Source organism: Onychostoma macrolepis, chromosome 02 (assembly GCF_012432095.1).
Source record: "Onychostoma macrolepis isolate SWU-2019 chromosome 02, ASM1243209v1, whole genome shotgun sequence".
In the NCBI taxonomy this organism is placed as follows: Eukaryota; Metazoa; Chordata; class Actinopteri; order Cypriniformes; family Cyprinidae; genus Onychostoma; species Onychostoma macrolepis.
Window position 1 is genome coordinate 3,519,070 of NC_081156.1, and position 6,064 is coordinate 3,525,133.

The 6,064-nt window shown below is 35.8% G+C and overlaps 1 protein-coding gene across 3 annotated transcripts in view; it reads right to left on the minus strand.

Annotated features, from left to right (window-relative positions):
* The window catches only part of zzz3 (zinc finger, ZZ-type containing 3), a 32,365-nt gene extending 26,862 nt beyond the window's left edge, over positions 1-5,503 (minus strand). The window contains exon 1 of one of the 3 annotated variants that reach the window (XM_058798788.1): positions 5,336-5,503. The gene's annotated coding sequence lies outside the window, so the exon portion shown is untranslated. Of the gene's footprint in view, positions 1-3,962; positions 4,133-4,453; positions 5,283-5,335 lie in introns of those variants that run through there. The other 2 variants (XM_058798796.1, XM_058798806.1) reach the window with 2 other exon arrangements.
* Positions 5,504-6,064: the final 561 nt, after the last annotated feature.

The window sequence follows — 6,064 nt, forward strand, 5'->3', positions numbered from 1 at the left end:
GCCAAACACGGCCATACAACACACTCATGGTCAACAGAGTACACTTTGAAAGGCTTGACCACTCAACTGTGCAAGATGGAGCAGAATGCAAAATAAAATTGTGTATACTGGATCCTTAGTGTTACATCTGATTCAAATCAAATGGTCAACTAAGAAAAACAGAAATGTTTTCGTCAGAGGAAAATTTCCAATCAAAAGTTTTTCTTTTCCTGAACTCAATAAAATGAAACATACGCAGAATATTCCTGGCAATATTCCAAACCACCAAATATATATGTATATGAGAAGTCTTCACATTTTTGTGAAAGCCGTTTCATGGATAGACGTGATTAGTTTATTTTGCATGCTGCTATCTGTAATGCAATGACCTGCAATGTTTGTCACAAATATTCTTTTAACTAAAAAATAAATAAAAATAAAAGTTATTTTATATATATATATATATATACATACATACATACATATACACACATACACACACTAGTTGTTTTTTATTTTTTATTTTATTTTATTTATATATATATATATATATATATATATATATATATATATATATATATATATATATATATATATATATATATATATAAAATTTTGTAATTCTAAATATTAAATCCAACATATTTAATTTAGGCTTTTATTCACATACAAACAATGAACAACACACAGATCAAATATGGTGAACTGAAGTTTAAAGGGTTAGTGTGACAAAGACAGACCTATTGAGGATCACGAAAGCATGTTTAAGCTTCTGTTTACCATATTGATGTTCTTCATGTGCACTGAATCTGATCAATGTTTATATGTGAATAAACACCTACTAAATTGGTTCCTATGTAGCAATCATGACTTAGATTTAACCACTCAATTCATATGGATTAATTTAAAAATGTCTTTATGACTTTAACACATCACATTTTGGTGAAATGGAATTTCAATTGAGGGACAGAAATTTCTCAGGTTTCATTAAAAATATCTTCATTTGTGTTTCAAAGACGAACAAAACTGAAGTATTCCTTTAAATGTTTTAAAATGTCCCATAAGAAAGAAAGAAAGAAAGAAAGAAAGAAAGAAAGAAAGAAAGAAAGAAAGAAAGAAAGAAAGAAAGAAAGAAAGAAAACAATACAAAACTCGAAATAACATTTCAATGGAATATTTTCTCAATTCACCAGCCATCGCATACGTGCAAAAAGCTAATTTTGGACCCAGAGTATGACAAATGAAGCAGTCAGTCCAAAGACCAGTGCTTACAGAATATGATATATTGATATGGGAATGGTGAAATCTGCACAAAAAATCTGCAAAGCAGCAGCAAAAACACACCACATTTCATCTGGGGGGCTTCACAAGTGGCTGAAGGGAGCACTGGACTGGTACTGTCGTCTGCATTACTCAATAATTAGTCTGGTACTAAAGTCAAACAGAAGCTTGAAGTGTGACAAATTAGATTACACCATATCAAATTTCTCAATTGCCTCCATTCTGCTAAGGCCGTGCAAGAGGATACATCTAGGACATATGCAGTAGGAAAAAAAAAAAAAGAGATAATTTTAGGTTTTATTACAGCCAGAACACTTCCAAACAGTCTGTCCTTGAAGAAAAAAAAAACAAGTTTTTATGAAACCATAGCTCTAGATCATTCACATTAATAAGGACACTAAAGACCACACCACATTCTTCAGTCTGCACAATCAGCTGCCATGTACCATTAGTGTGATCTGAATGACGAGAGGCTTTGAATAAGATTTCGCACAGCTGACATTAGTTTTGCTTGAGAAATGAGAGGCACCTGAGGACAGTCTTACACGCATCCCTTATTCACACTCCACTGAAGCCTCCTGGTGAGTGTCTAATGTGATTTGACCATGCATATAAAAAAACAAGATGGAAAACAGACAGAAGGGGCGGTGTCAGGCCTGAATACTAAAAGCACTAAAACGGTTAGAAAACATAATTTTCCATTACTACCCATGTCAGTTTAACTACTAGATTCTATTTTCCTCTTTCTAAAAAGACTATAAAATACCTATGTTTCCATACAGCAAATCCAAACCTGTGGTTTGAACTGGAACAAACACATACAGGCTGATAGATCTATCTCAAATATAAAGGAAAGCTTTGTCTTATCCCTGTCCTCTTATTATTGCAATTTACTTATCTGAGAAAAAATAAATTAAAAAAATAAAATCAAAAACTGATTTTTTTTTTTTTTTTTAAGGACGATTATAGTCATCATGATTGTAAAATGAAAGATGAACAACTTTTGTTTATTGGGGAGTCACCACTAATGTCATTACACACGCTACAACTCTTCTGACATGAGTCATTTGTGCATAATTAGGTTATCTGGGAACTCAAATATGAGTAAGTGAAGGTTAGGTTGGTTGTCCTGATATAAAGGAGAAAAACCTTAAATAGACTACAATGGGTGATGTAACGGAGCACGCTCAATGCATTTCATTGCATAAAAATTCACTAGGATCAACTTTATTAAAGCAGTGCTTCTCAAGCAAGTGGCCTTAGCAAACTTCCAAAAAAAAACAAAAAAAATCAAGATGTGAAGTTAAACATGACAATACGTATAAATCTCTTTGGAATAAAATCAGCTAATAAATTTGAACTCAAAATCTTAAAAATAATGAATTATAAATAGAGATGTCAGTTCTGACCTTGTTCAATTTTAACAGAACCAGAATCTCCAGATTACAGCCTGTATTAGTTAACACTAAACACACACTAGACTGGAGGAATCACTGAGACCCCAGCAGCCCATCTGTGCAGCGGCTCTCATTGTTCTTATGACAGCCAATGGAGACGCTTCGTGTCGCCTGGCATTGTCCCAAGACAGAGCTGGACAGTTAAAAGTAGAAAGTGTAATTCACACTATGTATTTATCCTCATTTTGTTCCAAACCAGTGTGCTGTTCATCTTTTGGAGGGGATACTACAAAAGCATCAGCGAAGTAGTCTATATGACTTGTGCACTATATTTCAAGTCTTCCTGAATTGCACTGAAATTTAAGTCAGTATACAATGGCTCGTCTTGTTCGTTTATGGCACATCAATGACGTCGATACTAGCACAGCAGATAAATGCACCATTTTTGAATGTAAACATGAAGGCAAATAAGAGTTAAGCTAAGGTCTTTAGTGAATTTCTAGTCTAAATAACGACAATATTTTTTATTTTGGAATTAACTATTGCTTTAATAAAGAAAATTCAATTTACCAATAATTCAAATACGCAATTTATTAGGGATTTTTATCAATCAAGTAACACATTTCTATGGACAAAAAGCATCTGGAAGAACATAGAGTGAAGTTTTCCTATATGTCAGAATGTGTCATTAAGTGCTTTAATACAAGCATTTAGTTTAAAGAAGCTTGCCCCGTCAGGCGCTCTGGCAAATGTGTGTGTTGTTTAATGCATTCAAGACATTTTCCTCAGTACTTACATTTTATGGTTGTAATTTGTTAGTATAACAATTTACATTTTTCTAAACTATTTCTTGTTAGATATTAAGCATAATGATAAAATTACATTACAAATTCATTTAACACAAGTAATTGTATTCTTTTTGAGACCAGTGGCAGTAAAGGGTCTACTGTAATAGAGCATGCATGTAATATGTTGACTTAAGTGAATGTGCGTTCCTCTTACCTTGTACAAGTTAAAATCTGTGCTTTTGTTTTTCTTCATTTTTAATTTAGTGATTTTAACTCAAATTTTAGTTTCAATTTGACACTTTTTGCACATAGCCTACATTCACTATGCCTTCAAATTGCATATTGTTTTGAGAACAACACTGGAGAGGATGTGGAATTTTGGAAGAAATAGATGTGACTAGGGAAATAGAAATGACTGTTTTTGGATTTTTTTTTTTTTCCCATTCAATGAATCAAAGAAACAATGGACAGATTGTAATCGACACAATTTTGTCTAAAGTAGAAGAGACACTACTACCTCAGCCGCTGGCAGGTGCCAACAGAAGCTCATCCCAGAATGGCGAGATAACCACCAACTGCCCTCAAACTCACTCGAACTGTTTTTATAGAAGTGAAATATCTCGTTGTCATTCTGCAGCTCGCGCCTTGCGCCTCACGCGTTAAGAATTAAATAAAACTTCCTGAATAATCGTACAGCTCGCGCGCGTGGCTAAGAACTTTAAAGTGACACGTGCTCGCATCACAAAACACTCCAGCCCAGTCCAAATGACAACGCGGAGGAAAGCACTCGCCCTCTGTGCAGCTCAGCACGTTTTCTAAATTGCTCGTCGCAGTGGTTTCAGAGAACCCAATTTGGCTCCGTGATTGAGAAATGATAAACCCTCATTTAAAACATGTTCTCAGAATGTGATGTTTTCCTCAGAAACGGGTTTGCGCTAATAAACCCGACACACTAACAAACAAGCAAACAAACAGTGTTTTAAGCACTAATGCAGATTATTAACTCACCGTTATGTATCTAGAACAGTCGTGAGAAGAAACATTTTCTCCTTCAGTTGTATTTAACGGGCCTCTCCGGCAACACCGCATCCGCGGCTCGGCATGATGTGCAGCCCCGGCTGCCTCCCAAACAGCCCGGTGCAAGTTTCTCCAGCTCCGGTGACTTCTGAGCGGAGCTCAACTTCTGAATGAGTCTCTAACTCAACACGTTTGCTTCACGCACCTCATAAAATCTTTTATTAAAACATATGCTTTTAAGACACAACTAACCGTTTAACTGAACAAAACAAATGTGTCCGCAGGGTTTTATTAGCTCACCTGCTAACTACTGCATTCACAGGATGCGCAATTCCACTCATTTCGTGCTACAAATAACAAAACATATTCACTGTGTTCATAGCCACGCAACAATGAGAAACAAACAATTCGGTTTCTTTTTTCAACAACTCAGCCACTAATTAGCATTTTGGCTAAGAGCGCTAATAAAGATGATACAGACTCCCTTTAGCATGCTAATGCTAACGAATTTGGCGCACCCTATTTAACGCACATTCATAACACTTGTTAACGAACTGAAAAAAAATGCTGTTTCCCGGTGTCAAATAAACGCAAACAGCAGAGCAAGTGAGTAAATGACTTTTGAAGATAAAAGGGCCTAAATGTGGAAGCTAACAGGCTAGCGTGGAACAGTGCAGAGGAGCGGGGGCAGCGTGAACATACACAACTGATCAGCCGCAACAACTTTGCCCATCAATTCCGCTCGAACCGCCACAATCGGAGCGGTTCCTGAAGCAGAGTCTGCTTTAACTTCGAGATAAAGTCGGGGAATTGGACTTGAGTGACGGATAATTCAATGTAAAAGGGTTTATGAAGCTACAGAATTACACTTACCTCACTTCCGCAAATCGTTTGCTGCACATTCGGCAGCCGCCATGTTTTTTTTCTCTCTCGGTGCTGCTGTGAATGTGAATCCCACAATCCCGCTCACTGCGATACTGTACAGGACAGCAGCCGCGGCCCACACGCTCGCTGCTTTCATAATGACCGGCTCTCAAGAGCTCTGCTGTCAGCAACGATCTGACCGAGCATTTCAGCCTGATGATGAGCAGCATATTGTACTGAAGAATGCACTATTATGTGCTATTGATCTGTCTACGAGTGGAAATAATGGCTAGATTGCACCAGTGCTATTTAGAGCTCAGTAAACTACTTTAATTTTATATCAGGCTGAGGTCAATGAATTAAGTTCACAATCAAAAGAATGGCTCGACTTGTAAGACAGTGTCATCACTGTTACTATATTTTCTATGAAGGGGTTTTCAAATTGGGCTCCGGGGACTCCCAGGGAGTGCTAAGGGGTCCATGGAAATGTTCGAGAAAAACTGTGTAAAAAAAAGAAAATTAAATTAAAATAATAATTTAAAAAGTCTTTAAATAAATGGAAATATTTTTTAAATAAAATATAAAAACATGCCTAACAGTACAGTGCTATAATGAATAGAATGAATGTAACTACTAATATTTTCAGAACAATATTTTGACGTTCATAATATGAATTTTTTGCAGTATAAATTTCTTATATAAAATAATTATATAAATGGCTTTTAAATTATAGGATGG